This window comes from Sus scrofa, chromosome 4, assembly GCF_000003025.6.
Source record: "Sus scrofa isolate TJ Tabasco breed Duroc chromosome 4, Sscrofa11.1, whole genome shotgun sequence".
Lineage (NCBI taxonomy): Eukaryota > Metazoa > Chordata > Mammalia > Artiodactyla > Suidae > Sus > Sus scrofa.
Window position 1 is genome coordinate 120,343,725 of NC_010446.5, and position 20,557 is coordinate 120,364,281.

General features: G+C 36.5%; 1 protein-coding gene across 2 annotated transcripts in view; it reads left to right on the top strand.

Annotated features, from left to right (window-relative positions):
• DPYD (dihydropyrimidine dehydrogenase) overlaps positions 1–20,557 on the top strand; it is a 780,991-nt gene that overhangs the window by 412,254 nt on the left and 348,180 nt on the right.

Consider the following 20,557-nt stretch of genomic DNA (forward strand, 5'->3'; position numbering starts at 1 on the left):
CTATGGCTGTCTTATTCTGACAGCTTTACAGGATGCTGTAAGTGTGATCAAGAACATCTAGAGAATCCTGAAAAGTTAGAAAACTAGTGCATGAAAAAACTTCTTAAATATTTCTTATGTTCAAATAGCTGAAGTAAGGGGTTTTTTCCCACAAATTACCAAATACTTTGTTTAAACAAAGTGTAAAATTAAACTACATGCTAAATTCAGCTTTAGAATACCATTAATTGTTTACAGTCTTAAAGAATATTGCTATCATATTTGTCTCTGTTTCAATTCTTCCTTTAAGAATTACTCTGAAGCTGTCATCAGATGTGTCATCTGTTGAGAAAAACGGAGTTTTTGATACCATTTAATGACTACTTAAGTTATGCTATTTAAACAGTTTTGTATGTAAACAGAAATAGGTGGCCAATCAGGTATAGGTGAAGAATTGTAGGAAAAAAAGTGTTTGCTTTGAGTTTGCAGTTTTCTTCGCTTACAAAAATTGAATTCTGATTAATCAGAGACATCTGTCTTTACTCTCTTGGTGACGTGCATTGATTTGTGATGCTGTCTCTTTCGGTAGCCTAAGAGCAGTTGGCTTTATTAGGATCACCAGCAGAAATAAATGTGGGAGCTAACTTCCTTCTAAACCTCCAATTTGAATTTAATCTATCAATTCAGAAGTCTGTGATGCTAGTTCAAAAGGAGAGTTATGAATAAATGCAAATTAAATTTGGCACATAAAACATAATGATGGAGGGATTTCAGGAAGCTCCATTTTACTTACTTTGATGGTGGGTACAATAAAATGTTTGTGCAAAGACTATTTTAAATGCATTTGTGCAGATTGCAGTAGCATAAATAATGATGCCATGTAATTCTGTTTTCAAAAATGATTATTTCCCGCACACGATTTTGCAAAGTGGTCCATTTCCTTCATAGAGATCTCCTTTTTTTTTTTGTTTTGTTTTCTTGTATTGTTTTTAATTAGCGATTAAATCTGTTGTGAATATCTAATAGTACAATAGTCTTTGAGTTTTTGTTCTTTCTTATTGATGAAATACAGTATACAACCCAATAGTATAAACACGTGTTTTTCCCACAGCCTCTTGCTAAAGACATCTGCTAAAATATTATGTGTACTATACATTTGTGACATTATAACATACTAATTTAGATTAGTCTTATTGTAATTTATTATGCCAATTCAAGAATCTACTTAAAATGTATTAAAATTCAGAACCTTGGCATTTCAAATTTGGATGCTCTTAATATGACAAAGGTTATTCTATGGAGTTTTGTTATCATATGAAATATTAATATTTCACAATACAGTTTTGATGAAGTACAATTTGCCGAGCTTGCATATGATAAAGAAATTAAATGCTTACCAAGGGAGTTCAGTAAAAATTAGAGCCCTGCCTGCACATCTGCTGGAAATTTTATTATCCTGTCCTACTGACAGTGTGGCTCCCTCGTTGTTTTTCTAGATTGACAGCTAAATATTGCACTGATTTCTGCAGCAAATATGTTTAAGTGAACTTTGTTTCCCCCTTTTTTTATTTTTGGGAGTTTGGAACATGCTTTTGATTTTCATTCTATATATATATTTTTATACTCTTGACATTTGTAGATGCCAGATTGAGGTCTAATACGCTGTAGCAAAGATAGACCATTGACTTACAGTGAAATGCCAGTTGATATCTCAGTAAACAGAAATATTATTATTCTTTACTGTGCAGTCTGTATAAAAGCTGTATGTGCTTTCTTTAGGGAGGCAAATGATCAGATTTTTAATGTCAAATATAAAAAGATCTGTGTTTGCTTTTGTGTTAAATAACATCAGAGATGGCTTTTATTAACTACATTCTTCCTTCCCAAATCAGACTTTCCTAGAGTATCCCAAAATACCTAGATTGCTTTTCTTGAGATTTTGTTTGCTTTATAAAGGCAATATTTAAAATACCATTATAAAATGAGATTTAAAATATAATTATACATTTTTATATAAATGTATATTGAGTTCAAGTTTAAATTAAAAAGGTAGGAGAGAAATCAATCTGTCAAACTTAAAGCTAAACCATCATGATGAAATCAGAGTAATACTGTGTTTAAATGGAAATATTATAAATTGTTTATATTTCACATAAAATAACCTGCTGACCCATATTTGCATTGTATTGATAGGAAATAAATAAAAACTTTTTTTTGTTAATTATAATTATTTTCTCTTAGGTAGCTGCATAGTATATAATGCAAATATATAATATCCAAGTGTAGGTTGTATATATAATTTATCACTATGAAGATAAATTCAGAAGTATTTATTACTATACTAAATAAAATTCAAACCTAAGCAGTTCACTTTATTCATAAACTATATGTAGATATTACAGTACACTTGGGATCGATTTTTAGTAAGACATATTTTAATGAATATATTTTGTTCTAATAATTAGGTAGGTAGATGTGCAAAAAATGTCTCTCTCAACATAAAATACTGTAAACTAAAATACTTCTTTGGTATCAGAGTATCAGTTGTAACTCTTTCCATAAAATACAATCTCATATCACAAAGCACAATGCTTAGTGTATAGGAAGAATTTGATAAAAGTTTCATAAATATTTGTTAGATAAATGAATTAATAAATGAATACATAGATTTCTTAGCAACAGCATACTGAGTTTCTTTTTTTTCCCCCAGCCATATGAACAGACAGTTAACACACAAAAAATTGATTATCTTTATATTGATCTCAATCAAGGGAGAAAAGGCCAATTTAAAATTTTCATTTCATAGGTTATTTTTATAGTACACATATACATGTCTAATAATGGAAATGTCAGTGGAATTTCTAAATGCATGGATTGTGTACTAAGATTTAGGTTCCCGAGTAAGCCTTTAAAATTCAGAGAATTTTTGAGAAAACAGAATATGTATTTCACAGCATTGGGGGGGGGATAAAAATTATCTGGACAAATTATCTAAGCTCATATGTCAATAGCCCTGACAGAAGAAATGTAACCTGTTCTTAAAAGCTTTTAGTGACAAAGAATATGCTACATCTTTAAGGCAATACAGCTTGTTATAGTTATAGAAAGATCTATTTTAGAAGTATCTAACTTTTATTCACCCCACATTGGCCTTCTCATAAGTTCCATCCATGTTTTATAGTTTTGCCGTCAGAGACATCATGACATAAATTAGTCTAACTTATTAACACAAATGATTTTTTTTTATTTTAAAATATGATGTTCTCCCCCCCCCCAACTAAATAAGTAGTCTAGAGAAAGGCTAACAAGTATGGAGAGGCAGTGCCATCTAGGGAAAAGAAGTTTGGCCTGGGCGACTCCAGTCTCTGTGCCAAGTCACTTCTGTATCACTCTCTTGAACATATGTTGTTTGAAATTGCAGGTTGTTGTGGTTGTTATGACTGTAATATACATTGCTACCTACCATTTATTGAGTACTTAGAGTGTATAGACATTGCCAAATAATTTTCATAAATTACTCGTTGGATCTTCACAGTATCTATATAAGATAGGTAGAAATATTTTTTTAGATGAAACACAGTTGACCCTTGAACAACGCAGGTTTCAGGAGTACCGACTCCGCAACGTTGAAAATCCGCACATAACTTTATAATCAGCACTTCGTATTTGTGGTTCCTCATGTACAGATTGAACCAACCATGGGTCCATGCAGTACTGTAGCACTTATTTATTGAAAAAAATCTGCATGTAAATGGGCCCATGCAGTTCAAAGCCACATTGTTCAAGGGCCAGCTGTAATAGTCTGAGAAAGTTAAGTAAGTAGCCTAGGACATGAGACAGTGAGTACTCACTCACTCCATTATGCCCATTGGCCTTTGGCTGAGCTCATATGGAAAGTTCTTCTGCATCACATGATGTCTGCTGGGCCCATTCATGCATTTGCAGTCTGTTGGAGGGATGCCTGCTCAGTCATGTGTCTGGTTGGAGTTGCTGTAATTGCTGAGATAGCTGGGTCCCTCTCTCCATCTCTTCATAATCTCGCTTGCCTCTGAATATCTCAAATCAAAGAGAATATCTTGGGCTTGTTCACAAGGTAGCAATCAGTATTCTAAGAAGGCAAGAATGGAAGCTGCAAGGCCTGCTGAGACAAACTCAAAAGCATACCACCATACTCGCTTGGACAAAGCAAATTATAAGGTGCAATATACAGGCTGTATTCAAGAAGGAGGTAAATACTCACTGATGGGAAGAACAGCAAGATCATACACACAAAGGCATGCATACAGTAGGAAGGCTTACTGTAAGTGCCTGTAAACTACTGTCTTTCCCTCTGGTCATAATAGTTCACATCCCTTCCACTTGCAAAATGCATCGACCCCATTTCAAAACGCTTAAAAGGGTATCCAGTCATGAGTTTGGGCTCAGCATCTATGGTCTGGGGATCTATATCAGGATCAAGTGCATATAAGGCTGCTTGGGTTCACCTTCACTTTATCTGGGATTCCGTGAAATACAAAGACAAGTTGTCTCTCCGCAAAACACCCAACATAAAATAATATGGTCGAGAGTACCAAGCAGATGCTCGCTCAGAAAGAGAAGAAATGAATGAACGTGGAAATCACTGTCCACTGCAGCTCTGAAACTCAGTTGGGCACATGTTGTCAGGGCCCCTGAATTGATTAGCATCCATCATGTTCCCCAACAGTGGTTGCCTAATCCATTGTCCCTATCTGCTCTTGGCCTTAACCTCTGGGCTCTTGCTTCTGTCCTCTGAGTTTTATTTTGTTTTGCTTTCTTCTGTTTAAAAATGACCTGTGATGATCCATGTTGGCAGTTGAGTAGACTCTTTTGTCTGTTTCTGCCCATAAAAGTGAGGACTCCCTATTCCTCTCTTTATTTTGAATCCCTTTTAGTGCTAACTCATAGTAATGCTATCACAAAACTCTCTTAAAAACTTTTTGAATCTATTAAGGGCTGACTCTATGCCCCAAAGCCACATCCATAATTCTTCTTGAGATAGATGTGTCTCCATTTTGAATATATCTTGCTGCTGTGACACAGTGTCCTAATAGTTCTTACAATCAGTATTGTCTGCTTGAAAGAATCTACTTGAACCTGCTTTAAATCTTTGCATCATCAAAGTATCATATAGCAACGCTCTTGATGTGATTTTTACCTTGAGGTCTTCTTTCTTTCTTTCTTTGGCAACTCCTGAGGTCATTTCTTACTTTGAACATCTTTTTTCCTTCCAGGAGATAGGACAAATAGAGAATAGCTTTATTTTCCATCCCAGTAAGTCCTAGACCCCTTTGCTTTGCTCTAAGTTTGCTTAGCAAATCAAATATATCCTTATTTAGCTCTTTTCTCTTTTAGAGTACCTTATTATACTCGGGTAGAAACACTCAACTGGCACTTTCAGCATTCTGTCTAGAGATTTATTTAGTCAGATCCACAAATGCATTATGTACATTTTATATCTTCTGAATTATCACCAGCGACATTCTTGCCAATTGTTCTGTCACTACATAATATGGGCCACTCTTTTCCAGTCTCCAATAACAATTTTCGCACTGCATTTCCAGCCTCCTCTAACAGTTTGTTCACCATTTTTCCAGATTTTACTAACAGACTACTCTTGAGTTTAGAGAGGTCTCTGTCTGCCTCTTAATCTGAAATCTAATGCCACATGTTTCAGATTTTATGCTAGCAAACATTTCTGTGTCATTTATCTATTGCTGTATTTCAAACCACCCCACGACATAGTAGCTTAAAACGACAGGTAATGTCTTGATTCTGTGGTTTGTAATCTGCTCAGCTGGGCAGGCTTGTTTTTGCCCCACATGGTGTTAGGTGTCCTCACTAGTGCATTTGTAGTCACTTGACAGACCGCTTGATGGCTTCATTCACATGCTTGGGTCCTCACACAGGATCCAGGAACATGGAGATGGCGCCTCTCTTCCAAAGGCTTAAATCTACCACACCGGGTTTTGAACCATGGTCTATTTGATAGAAAGCCAGGCTCTTTCTTGTATATGATGCTGTTTCCTAATTTGTCCTCTCTGGACCTTATTACTTTATGTCTAAAATGAAAGCAGTTTGACTCCATCAGCATCTGGATTTCAGCCGAACAGGTGCACTGAGGGCCTCCCACCCCTGCTTCAGGCTGAGCGGCACTTATGATTTTATTTCTATTTTGGTTCTATTTACAGTTTCATTGAGAGAGAAGGGGGTGGTGTGTGCTTCAAAACCTCTGGGAATCCATTGTCATGAAAAGCCAACCTTTCTAGGCCATCCTTCTCCAATGCACTGGCCCTCTTTCTGGTCTTCCAACACCGTAGATGCCTCCATCTCTTTCAGTCATTCTGCTTGTGTTTGTCTGCCTGGAAACCTCTGCCCTCAGATCTTTACATAACTGCTCTTGCTCTTCTCACGTCAGAAATTCTCACCTCAGAGAATTCTCTACTGACCACTCAAAACTCACTCTGTCTGTGCCACATTTCCCTGTTGTTTTTTTTTTTTTTCTTCGCTGTGCTTGTCACTGTATGAAATTTCCATGCAGCTAATCATTTATTTATTTTCTTGTCTATTTTCTGTTTTAGTTATTTGAAGTGAGCTTCATAAGAAGAGAGTTGTTGTCTTTCTTGTTCACCACTCTCTGCCCAGTGCCAAGAACCATGTCTGGCAGATAGGAAGGACGCAATACATACTTGTTAGATGAATGAATAATTATAGGATTCTAATTTAAACCACAATTCCACATGACAGCTCTTCAGTTACTTGGAGACAGCTCTCATGTCCTATCCACAAGCCTTTTCTTTTTCCTTTCTAAATAGTCCTGTTTTCCTTCCCATAATAAGATTTGCAGACTTTTCACCATGTCGGTTGTCTGTTCTCCCATGTGGATTTCCAGAAACTTGTTTTGATCCGCATTATCTTAATTGAGAGGAAGTTGACTACATTTGCACAAATTGCTAGCACCTATCAACCAGACAAAAAATTAGGACTAACATTGTCAGGACTGTGAGTGCTAAAAATAATATTTAAAGTTGTTCAGAAAAATTTTGCAAATATGTTGCATAATAATATTTTAGAACCTAAGTAATTCCCTTTGGATTACAGTACAGAAAAGTGTACAGTTTACTCTTGTAACTCCTTTTAGAAGGCATTAGTAGAAATAGAGATCTGAATTTTTTAAAGAGATTTTATCAAACTAATGTATTTTGTCTACTGCGTTTCTCCATTATGCTCTCATGATTATCTGTGAAACAATAAATGAACAGCAGTCCAGTGCATTATTTTCACTGCTATAGCACTGGCTTTAAATTTAATACATAAATAGTTGCTCTTTACTGCGTGCAGTATTCTTCTCCTAATGTATATCTATACATTAGCTAAGGAATTATAAATAGTTAAACAAATTTAATATAAACTTTTCGTCTGGAAAGCTTTTAACATGCTAAAACCATAAATGATTTCCATGTAGTAGTATTTTGATTTTCACCTGGCTAGGCTCTTTCATTGTTATTTAGATGCAAGGCATTCATAATTTTGACTGAATTCATAATTCGTAAAATTGATGCATCCTCAAATTATAAAGAATGGGCTTTTTAAAAAGCTATAGTTCACGTGTTAGTCCTGTGGGAGATTTCATCCACACGTTCATGTCAAGACTCTTTACCAAGCTCCTCTCTGAAGCAGCCTCAATCTCTTCTTCAACAGCAGAGCAGAAGAAAGTGCGTGTGCTTACGTGCCCATTTGTGTGTTCACCTGCGATAATGAAGCTCAATCTTGAAATTTAGAATCCAATAAAAAAAATACTCCCCATCTCTCTGCAAAATTCTAAACAAATAATTTTCAAGCATGCCACGTGTGGTGGGCTTAATTTGTTCGATAGAAAATGGAGATTATGATGTTTCCAAACACAAGTTAATACACAGATCTCTAATATTAAGTACAGATTTTTCATTGTAACCAAAGCAATATTTTTAACCAGGTGCATTATTAGAGTTATTGAACTTGTTCCCAATCTTTTTTTTTTTTTACTTTCTATTTTACAGTTTGGGCTAGTTGACTATGATGCCAGCCAATCAATTTTCCAATATAATTACGTCTTCACCTCTTTTCTGTTTCAGGCTGTGATTTCACACTTGTTAATTAGTTAATCATTTTGGAAGAGTGGACAGGGTGAGATTCAAATAGGCTTTTTAATAATATAAATTGACGTGTACAGTTTTGGTCTGGGTTAGCTGGTAAAAGAACCTAACTTGTGGCGGAAAATATCTCTAATTTAGTTCCTTTTTTTTAAGCAGCTGGTGTCAAGGTTAATGGAAAATTTTCATGATTATGGTTAATGGAAATTTCCTCAAAGTATAGTCCTGATGATGGGAAACTGATTATACTCTCATCCTGTTTCACTTATTTTTCAGATTTTAAATTTAACTAGTTGAATAATATCCATATTCTGGGTATGTTTGAATGATGTAGTCTTGGTTGAAATTAAGATGGCTTGAATTCCATAATACCCTCCTTGGCTTTGTATTGTTTTTATTGATTTTTAACAATACTATAGACATATTACATAGGGAGACTCTTTATCTTTCATTTAAAAAAAAAAAACCTCCATAAATATAAAACCCAGTGAGTCCTTCACTGTCAAATTGTTACTAAAGACATACTACAATGTCTATTTTGTTACAAGAATTTATTCGGTTTCAAATTGTAGTTCTGTTTATGCTCCTTTTTCTTACCTGACTTTCTGTGGGCTTCATATTCAAGATTCGCTACTTCATATTTGGTGCTATTGCTGAAATAAGATGTCATTAGATGCTTAAGAAAATAACTGGTTTTTTAGAGAAATATTCAGCCAAACTTTCTTTTCAGACATCAGTTACCTTTACTTACCCGACTTCCCCATCTGCTTCTTTCCTACGGCCAAGTCCACTGCCCTTTCATCCTGCTCTGCTTATTCATTTGCACGTTTTCCCACAATATCCCATGTGTTTAAAACAATTTATCATTAGCTCTTGCCAAATTCACCCTCTATTAAAGTTAAAATTTATTTAAAACTGTCATAAGTAAGTGTCCCTTTTAAGTACGTGGACTAGACTAGATGTATCCTGAAATCTGCTGTCAGTGTCTTTCGATGCACTCTTTTAATCTCATTCACTCCACACGCATTTGCTAGGCACTGAGCACTCATATAGTGTGTGTGTGTGTGTGTGTGTGTGTGTGTGTAAAGGGTCTTTGCTCTAGAAAGTTGAAACTAGTTCAGAATATACAGCAAAAGACGCAGGATGACTGACTAAATGTTGACATAAGGCAGCAGAGATTCTTAGACTAAAAATGTTACTTCAAAGGCTGTATTTTCCTCAGTTTTTTTTTTTTTAAGAAGAAAAATGACTTCACATTTGGGCTGTATCTTTATTCCAGGCAGAAGGGATGGCACATGGACATCCGTGGTCATGAAAGTGCCAAGCAGATTTAAGATTCAGCAGCTGAATCTTAAGTAAGATTCAGCATAATGTATCATAAGGTGGTATAAGTAGCTGTGGCGACCATGGGAAAGGCCGGTCAGGCTGGGAATTTAAATGTGGTTGTATAGACAACAGGGTCCTGAAGAGATTTTAAGAGAGGAATTACATAATTCAGTTTGGAAGTCACTGTAATTAAAATGTAACTCCCATTCACCATTTCAATAGTAACTTCCAGTTTTCCCCCAAAGCAGATTTTCTTTTCTGATTAAAACAGTCTAATCAAGAGGCTTATGTTTGCAACCTCCATACCTTATTTTTTTAATTAATTAATTAATTATTATTATTATTATTATTGTCTTTTTAAGGCCGCATTCATGGCATATGGAGGTTCCCAGGATAGGGGTTGAATCGGAGCTGCAGCTGCTGGCCTACACCACAGCCACAGCAACACCAGATCCAAGGTATGTCTGCAACCTCCATCACACCACAGCTCACGGCGATGCTAGATCTTTAACCGACTAAGCGAGGACAGGGATCAAACCTGCGTCTTCATGGCTACTAGTCAGGTTTGTTACTGCTGAGCCACAACAGGAACACCTATGTCTTGATGGTACTGTTCCTGTTTACGAGACTTCTTCCCCTCTTCAGGTGGTAAAAGGCCAGTAATGACCCAAGTCCTCTGCCACCGTGTTGACCAAAGGTTGCCTTCTCTACCTTCTCTGAACTTGTATAAATTTCCCTCAGTTGAAGTAAGATGGAAGGGATTCTTTATGTGTGTGGTTTTTTGTTTTTTTTTTCCCTTTCCTGAACGTAAGCCTTGGGAAGGCAGCTCCAAATAAAGGAGTTGGAAAGAACCTGTTGATTGACTCTTTCCTTAGCCTGATCAGTAGACAGTGTGTTTTAGAATGTAACACATCATTTAGCACTGTTGTGAACATTAAATTATTAAATGTCACTACTTCATGACAGAACAGTTTTATTCATAAATAAACAATTTTTGAACAATTTTATTAAAAATGATGAACAATTTTATTCATAAATAAAATAAGCAATTTTATTTATTCCTGGATAAAGAGAATGTTCTATGTATTATTATTCTTTGGGATATATTCTTTATTTAGGCTTTATTTCTTGTGCTTTCATAGGTTCTTCAAATATTCCTCCCCTCATCAGAGAACACTCTCCTATGGTTCTTTTTAATCTTTAGTTATTGCTTACTCTCTCCACAACTCTCCGGAGCCCCTTGGGTTCTTTAACTCTCCTCTGCTGAGACCTCTTTGCCTTTCTGGATGTTCCTATTCAGTAGAGCTTAGATGGCCTCTCACTGCCTTATTTTATGTGGGTTCCTGAACTGCTCCCCAGGAAAATGTTACATTTCCTTTGCCCTGACAAGTCCTAAGAATGCAGGCTGGCCAAAGTACAGTTGCATCTCTTTCAACTCATCTTTCAGCAGCCGACAACTCAAGCTTTAGCCTTTAGACATAGTAAATAGAACGGGACACTATGCACTGTGCTTTCACCCTTCAAAAGGAAAGGAAAAATTACAGGGACCACCATCTCTATTCTGAGGGGTTTCTTAACCCCTCTCTTGGGGCTTGGTATGGCAGTGAGACTCATAACACAGCATTAGCATGCTCCAAAGAAATTGTTTTGTAATCTCCAGCATCTCTAACTTTTTGTAGGATAAAAGGTATGAGAGTTCTTTGAGAAGATTTTTGTCATCTACTTGGACATTTTTTTCAAGGGGAAATTTTATTTTCATAATTTATTTTAATTCCCCTTAAGATCTCAATCAAAATTTCCATTTTGATTCTGTGCTACATTACTAAAGTCTATGTCATATTTAAATTATTGACATTAATCCCATGAAAAAAGTATTCCAAAAATTTCTTAAATCTTAGAAAATTTCTCTCATACTGATACATTTTCCCAGATTTTGTAGTTATCACTTAACTGGTCATTTCTTTCCATTTAACATGGCATCAGACTTGTTTTAGTACAGATTTTCCATGAAACAGTTGCCAAGATGGTATTCATAAACATGCAAGAGTGTTATTATGTAAAAATGCCTGCAAGAGAAAGTATGGAGGAAGGTGGAAAAAACTGGGAGAGCCATAGAGAGCAATGTGTGTCTGGCCCCAGGTGAAGGAGAGAGGAAGGAGGGTTGGGTAGAAGTGTTCTGTAGTGCTTTGAGTCTAAGCACATTTTCAGCAAAGCCTCTGAGGAATCTGCAGGCCTCCCAGGAAGGAGCCTGCCTTACTCTCTGTCCTGTTCAGTCACTGGCTGAGCCGTCCCCATCGCTGGGCTCCTTTAGGCTGTCACAGAGACATTTGGATTGCCTGTAATACGTAGCACAGGGTAGGAAGCCACTTAGTACATGCTTTTTATTTTTTTTCTTATTTTATTTTGTTTTGTTTTATTTTATTTTTTTATTGTTATTTCCCTCAACACAATTTTTCCCCACCCTATAGCATGGGAACCCAGTTACACATACATGTATACATCATTTTTTTCTCCCATTGTTGGGCTCCGTTTAAATGGGTGAATAAACAAACATTGGCATTAAATTTTGAAATCTCTTGATCAATAAAAAGAGAAATGGTATAAGACCAAATGTAAATTAAATTATGCAAAGATGCTCTTACTATTACAATATGAAAAGAGAAAAATAAGCATGCATAAGGCTGGAGGGGATATTTCACCCTAACTTTTAAATTGGGCTTTTCACAGTCACTCATACTAGTTACTGTTCAACTATTACAGTGGTCTTCCTTTGGAAGCAAGGTCATCTCTTTCCTAAGGGTCATCTCATTCCTGAGTAATTTGACTGTCAATAAATTATTTAACTTCTCTAAACTATCTATAAAACAAGACCAAAATATCTCTCTTCCTTTTCTTAGGATATTCTAGTAAGGCTCAGTTTGAATTTTTTTAAAAAAATAGAAAATCTGAAAATGGTTTGCAACATGGGAAGCACATATCAGTAAAAGTTGTAATTGTTGTTACCAAAATCTGCATACCAAACTAAAACATTAAGAGTTAGGTAATCATTTATTAAAGCTTAGAAAATCACTATAATGTTGCCCTTCTCATTGGAGGACTTCTCTCCACTAGTGCCACCCACATCTAAGCCACCATCATTTCTCCCTGAATACCATTCCAGCCTCAGACAAGAGTCTCCCTGCTCCACCCCTGTCTGTCCTACACGCCAGACTCAGTACCGCAGTCTAGGTGTCTCTTACAACCTAGGTCATATCATGCCCTGTGTCTCCATAACCGCCATACTAAGGTCCACGTCACTTGTCATATAGCTCCTTCCGGTCTCTCAGACCTCATCTCACTCTACTTTACCTTGTACCAATGAAGCTACAGCCAGAATAGCTTTTTCTAGTTTTCTTCAATGAGCCAACCTCTTTCTCACCTATGGCCTTTCACTAATTGTTCTCCTTGCCTAGAGATTTTGTCAAAAAGGAAAAAGAGAAAACCATTGCTAATGGGAAAGTGTAAATACGATAGGAAACAATCTGTCGCAATAAGTAGTTAATATTTATTGCCGTTTATCAGACTACAGAACATATAGATGACAGCTAGCCAATTAAACTATGAAGGAATGGTCGCATATTCTTTCTTTCTTTTCATTTCCAATAGCAGAAGATTTTAAGATTTTTAAATCATTCAGTAAGAGTCATCTTTAGTATTTCTGAAAAGAAAGAAAGATAAAGAACTGTCCTTCCTTATAGCTGTTGGGATCTCATCAGTTACCAATCATAAAATCCCAGAAAACGGAAAGTATTTTATAAGGATCAGAAACTGTGCTGCAAAGAGCAATGGAGGTTATGTGACATAGCCATGGGTGCAGAGAAAAACATTTCCAAAAACATTTTTCATGTAAAATTAATAGATGTTAATGTAAGTGTTAAAACACTGAGCTCTAAATCCAGATTTTTGGACTTCTTCATAATTCACTGAAAACTAGAAAACGCTTCCTGGCTCTAGAACGCCTCCTATCAGTGTGTGTGGGATTTGTGTCTATAACCGCTATTAACATTAATGGGATTTAATCCAGTAGGTCTCCTACACACAGATCAGAAAATTCACTCACATTATCTAGGCATAGTCAATCATGGAGCATAATTCATAGTACATGTAATTTACAGTGTTTTACATTAAAACATGAAATAAAATACATTAAGAAGTTGGCCCTGTAGTCATTTTGAAGCAGGTATTTAAAGTATCTTTAATATTGGACTTTCAGTGTTAAATAAAGGACAAGTTTATAAACAGTTCAATAATTGGACAGACTGCATATTGATTTTTTCCTTTGTTATATAATATTACCCACTTCCCTATCCAGAACCATGTCATACCAGGTTGAAGAGTGCTAGAAACATGGTCGCTGTTGTGTATTGGAATGTGGAGAGACGGAAAGGCTGTCACAGCAGTCAATAAGATCTGAGAGGTGTTGACTAATTGCCTGCTAATTACACAGTAAATTGTCTAATTAAGCTGATGGTTAATTAGGGTACGCTTGCACAGCAGTCTTGTGGAATTTGTGTCTGATGTCTGGGAAGCAGCTTGTGTAATTGGCAAACTGGTAAGGACTGGCAGAGAACATGACTGGAAAGCTCACTGCCAGTGGATGACAGAATGAGGATTTTGTGGAAACAAAAGGGTTTTCATTTTATACTGAAAGTTTTGTTTCAGTTCTGCAGCTATTCTGTAGTAAGCAATTGAGAACTAGATCTGAAGCCTACATTATGTGCCTAAAGGAGGGCTTAAAATGTGCTTCAGCATGTTAAATATGCTGCTTGTTTGGCATATATCAGCTCTGATACACTATAGCACATTATACTAATATACACAGTGTGTTTTACAATTCCTCCTTTTAACATATGTTATTTCCCGTTCATGTGCAAAAAAAAAAAAAATTAAGTCCCATACATCTAAAGGAAAAAAATGTCTCTTTTATGAAAATGTGAGAAGATAACAAAAATGAATGATGAAAAGACCTGTAAAAAAAGAATTTTGGGTTAATTATTTAATTTTTAAGTTATGCATCATCATGAACCAGTGGAATATGAGGCATAATGCAGATATTAGTTTGGATAGTACTATAAAGAAAAAAATTATTTGTAATGGGAGGATTTATACATTTATTTTATTATTTATACATAATTGTATACATGTATACAAAATTTATACATTTATTTTATTATTTATACAGTTTTATCATACAAACGGCTTTTGCTTATAATTTAATAAACTATAAGCATGGAACATTTCAATTATCTAATTATATTGTTTCACTTCTGAATGCATGAGATTCATGCATTCAGAAATTAATATTAATTTTGTTGCCATTTTTGTTCTTTGTAGCTGAGGGAGCATAACTTTCATTTCAGAAAGTTATCTATGGTTGAAGTACAGATATGAAGATTCTCCTTGTAAATAAACTAAATTAATCCACTGAATAATATAGGCTCTTTGTAAATGAAGTTAGGTATACACTTACAGCTCCCCTTTAAAAGAGACATACAAACATATGATTGCTTCTGTTTCCATTTGCCTGATTCCAGCATTTTTGAGGATTTTGAAATAAGAATTTGAATAGAACATTAGGTTGCAGTTGAAACAAAAGGTCACAGATGCACAATAAATCTTAGATTTATAGTTTTATGTTAATAAAGCAGGGGAAATTTTTAAGCATTTCAAAACTAGATTTCTAAAAGATAAGAAGGCCTTAAATTATAGCGTCAATATATTTTGCTGCTTTCTTAGCAGATAAAATGAATGTATGCATGTGACTAGATGGATGTGTGTTTTTTATTCCCACTGTTTTCCACAGAGAATTTGAAGTTATGCGTAGACTATATGTTTTTAAATAGAAAGAGAGAAATACACATTATGTACTCTCTGAAATAGCTTCGAATTAGCATTAACCTTCAAGGTATATGCATGGCAAGTGAAAATATTTGCTGCTTTAACACAAAAGGGGTTTTTCAACTTGTTTTAAAGCAGTACTTGAAAATACAAAGTCGCATATATAAAAAGAAGTAAAATAAAAATACTCTTTATTTCAAGAATAAAGAAAAATCATATTCATTCCATTTGGAGTCTTAGGTTATGAAGTCTTTATAAAGAAATTATGCAAGATAGAAGAAGAGTGAATTTACTGAAGGAATACAAGGCTAAACATTAAAATTGGTTATTTAAAGATATATCTCCTGAGGGAGAAAAATCAGATAGAGGTCAGTGTTGCAACTCCAGCCATTCTACATTTTCGATCTACTCAGTTTTTTATTTTATTCATCAGAGGGTAAGTGAGGAGTTTAAGTAATAAAAGTTTGCATTAAAAATAAATCAAGTAGATGGGTCTATCATTGTAGCTAGAGTCTTAAATAAGAATTTTTACAAAACATAGTCTTCTGGGAGTTCCCGTCCTGGCGCAGCAGAAACGAATCCGACTAGGAACCATGAAGTTGTGGGTTTGATCCCTGGCCTCACTCAGTGGGTTAAATATCTGGCGTTGCCATGAGCCATGGTGTAGGACGCAAATGCGGCTTGAATCTGGTGTTGCTGTGGCTCTGGTGTAGGCCAGCAGCTACAGCTCTGATTAGACCCCTAGCCTGGGAACCTCCATATGCTGAGAGTACGGCCCTAAAAGGACAAAAAAGACAACAAACAAACAAAAAACATAGTCTTCAAAAAAACCCCTCTTTTATGTTTACATAGAAATTTCAATTTGTTCTATTAAGTCAAAATCTAGGTAGTTTCCATTTATAAATAGCTATCACAGCAATAAATTCCGTGTATCATGAGATAATGTAGTTATGTGTTGAGAACTTGTAATACTTTCATTTCTTTACATACTCATCAACAATGTTGGTTGTCTTTTTTATTACAGCCGTCAGAGTAAGGATGAAGCTATTTCTCACTTTGATATTGCCTCCTAGTATAATTGATAACTAGAGTAGTAGAAATGTGAAGGCCTAATAATTGCCTTAATATTCTTAGTAACGTATTTCCACGACAACTAATTGTTATAACTAGCAGTTATTAATGTAGCTGCCATTTTTCTTTCTTCTCTCTTGATCCAGGAAGTGTAGCCCACTTCCGCTGGAGGCATGATATAAAAGCAAGTCTGAAAGTAAGAGTTCGGGGTGGACTGTAGAGGCAGCCTATGAAGAATAGCCATTTCATATGCATCCCTGGCCTTTAGGAGGCAGTGTAACAGGATGATACAGTCAAAGAGTAGTCCCTCACTGTTTGGTACTTATATATTCAAGGAAATGAATAAATGTTCCAGGCTAAGTAGTTGTTGGTTTTTTGGTTACGCTCTCAGCATGTGGAAGTTCTCAGATCAGGGATCAAACTCCCACCACAGCAGTGACCCCCGCCACTGCAGTGACAGCCCTAGATTCTTAACCCACTGTGCTATAAAACTCCCCCAAGCTGAATTTTGAACATAACTTACTAAATTCAAAGCCTAGGGAGGAACACTTAGTGTATGCTCTTAAATAGAAGAATTAAGAATATTACTCTAGGAGTTCCCATTGTGGCTCAGCAGTAACGAACCCAAGTAGTATCCATGAGGATGCGGGTTTGATCTCTGGTCTCACTCAGTGGGTTAAACATAGAATGTTACTGTGAGCTGCAGTGCAGGTTGCACACTTGGCTCAGATCTAGCATTGCTGTGGCTGTGGTGTAGGCTGGCAGCTGTGGCTCTAATTCGACCCCTGGCCTGGAAATTCCATACACTGCGGGTGCGACCCTAAAAAAAAAAAAAATGCCTATTACTCTAGCAGTCTGCATCCAGTGTTCTTCCCTGATTCTAGTGCCCTATTTGGTGATTTTATAGCACAGATCTAATAGCACAGATTATGAGAATTAACGCAAGCTCTAGTCTATGAGCTCCCATTTACAGATGAAGAGAATTAGTCTTAAATTAATTATCAGCTTTGCTCAAGTTAATTTAGATGGTGATAGAGCAGTCTCAAACCATGTACCTGCTACTCTTAGCACTGTATTTTTAATCAAATTTTACAGTTTCTGTAGTTCTTTCTTCATTTCAGGTATTGTCAAACTATGACACTGTCCTTGCTCTCAGAGAACTTAACATCTGGTGGTGAGATGCTCCAGTAGCCAATGCATGTACTTTGTAAAATGCAGTATTGGGAGGTGGAAACAAGGAGCCATAAAGATACCAAACCAAGCCGGAGGAAAAGGATGTTATTAGAGAAAAAGGTGATACCTAAGAGGAGTTCTGAATAGTGCGTATCAGAGGAAAAGGGAACATGTTGTGTCTGAGGCACATGTACAAAGTCAAGTTGAGAAAGCCCAGTGGGAGTGGGAGTTTAGCTTCATTAGAAGGCTGATGTAGTGAGAATAGGGAGAATTAGAGTAGAACCAGATATTGAAGGGCCTTGTTTGACCATTGAAAAGAGTTTAGACTTCATCTTAAAGGGTGACGAATGGTCTGTATGGGAAGAATGGCATGACAAAAATCAGATGTGCTTTTCAGAAAGATTTCTCCGGTACTATGTAGAAAGTGTCTAGAAAAGAGCTGGGTAAGAATGAGAGGATCGATAGATTTATTCCACAAGTATTTACAACAAGCTGCTCTACTTCCAAGCACTGTGCTTGTGCACTGAGGGTAGAGTGATAAGAAACATTGCAAGGGACATCCTAAATTGATGGAATTTACAGGAGTGTTCTACTAAGGAAAAAAATGGTGCTGGTCCAAGTTTGTAGCTGAAGTAATGGAAGCCTGTTAGAATGTCTAAAGGAGACCACGGTAGCAGCCTTGGTGACTGCTGGCATGAGCCTAGTGGTGGTTAGGAAGAAAGCAGGAACACCTCCTGGATCTCTGACTTGGCAGCTGTTTCTGGTTACCCGATTCACAAAGGAAGTGAATATAGGAGATAAATGCGGTTTCTGTGTTCTGTGCCAGTTACTGAAGTAGGACTTTCCAATAGCAAAAGAAAATTGTCAATAGGTCCTTTTATTCTCCAGCTACAATTACCTCAAATATTTGGAAGGAAAAGGTCACCCTAATAGAAGAACTACAGTTATTAAAATTGAACTGAAAATGTTAGTAATTTTTCAGATGAGATATAGGTACTAATGTAGAGTTCGAAAGTTTGAACTCAATTTAATTATTCTAAAATTAGATCTAAAACTAACATCTACAGGGGGGAAATTAAATAACAGAACAGGATGTTAAGTCAATATGATTAATTGACTTGATATAAATAACTTGAGTATTGTTATGTTTATCTGTAAATCATTTATCATGGTACCAGCTGTAAAAGAAAATCTTAATGATAATGACAATGATGTGTGTCAGCCTCCCACCCAGCAGAGGTGTCATGACAAATTGTTAACAAACTGTCTTACCAGCACTTCACAGATCCAAATGCTAATGCGATAATAATAATACGATCAATAATAATCAAATCATCAGTGAAAGAAATAACTCTGATGCAGTGAAGAAGTGGAAATTTATTGAAACTTTGAGTTCGCATATGAATGAAGTACCAGAACTCTTCATCCATTTAAGCCCATGTTTCCATTCTGACTCTTAACTTTGACCCTTAGCAAGGACTTTTAATTTATAGGAAGAGGGAACACAGAGAAAGGCATGAGACACATTTTCAGTTTATTACCGTGTGGAAACTGATCTCTCTCTCTCTCTTTCTCTCTGCAACCCTCTGTCCCTCTTCTTCCCCCCCCCCACACTCTTTCCATCCTTGTCTGATGGAGTGCTGACCATTCATATAGACTCAGTTACCAAACCCAGAACAGTCCGTACACACATACCTTCCAACCACTCACTGACTTTCTTTGCTCAAGGCCTCATTTGTTCTCACTTGGAACACTGCATGAAACTCTTTAAATACCTAATTCCCTCTCAACAGAAACCAGTGTACTTGTTTTTAGCCGAGTTTTCCCCTCTAAAGTATATTTGGGCATGTCACTCCCCTGTCTGCCTGTAGGAGAAAGTTCATGCCCCTTAGCCTGTCATATAAGGCCCTCCTCTAATCGTTTCAACTCAACATTTCCTTAATGTCCACTCCACCTTTTCACGAAAGGGAAGGTGAAGTGGAAACCCCTTTTAACCTTGTGTAATTTCTCAGTGCCTACATGTCTTTTTATTATCCCATCTGCAGACTGTGCTTGTGCACAAGATTAGTAGGATGCTCACTGCTCTCGCCGCACCTGCCCAAGGGCACCCTCAGGTCTCTGAAGAGGTGGCCCTGCTGCATCGTTCATGCAGCAGGCCCCCATCTGAAGAGCCCTCCTGAGCAGCTTGGGAGTCAGGTTAGATGTAACTCTCCCTGGAAACTTTCTCTTCCCTTAAAATTGGGTTCCCACAAACCTTTGGAATTCTAGAAGTGCCTGCTTTAATAGGAGAAGACAAAAATGGGATGGATTGCAGGCAATACTACGTAGCCTTGTAAAATGAAGTTGGTGAACTGTTAGCCAGATCTTTTCTCTTCTTCCTGCTACATGTTTAATTAGAACATTTTAATTTTTTTAGAACTATCTGAGTACTGGATTTATCTCTCCCTCTGAGAAACTAGCATTGGTTATTTCTCGTATATATATTGTACATCAGGCATTGTGAGAGCCACATAATTTACATTTTGTCTTTTACTACTAGAAACTTACCTCCATAGGTATGACTATATGGATAAACTGAGGCTTGGCAATTACTTTGTTTGTTTTTTTTTATCTTATTTTTTTTAGGGCCACACCTGCAGCACATAGAAGTTCTCAGTCTAGGGGTCAAGTCGGAGCTACAGCTGCTGGCCTACACCACAGCCACAGCAACGCAGGATCTGAGTGCATCTGTGACGTACACCACAGATCACGGCCACCCTGGATCCTTAACCCACTGAGTGAGGCCAGGGATCAAACCAACACCCTCATGGATAGTAATCAGGTTCTTAACTCGCTGAGCCACAATGGGAAACACTCCCCCCCCTTTTTTTTTACATATTAACCATTTGTACTGAAATACAATTAATTTACAATGTTGTGTTAGTTTCAGTTATACAGCAGAGTGATTCAGTTTTATATGTGTGTGTATATACATGCATATA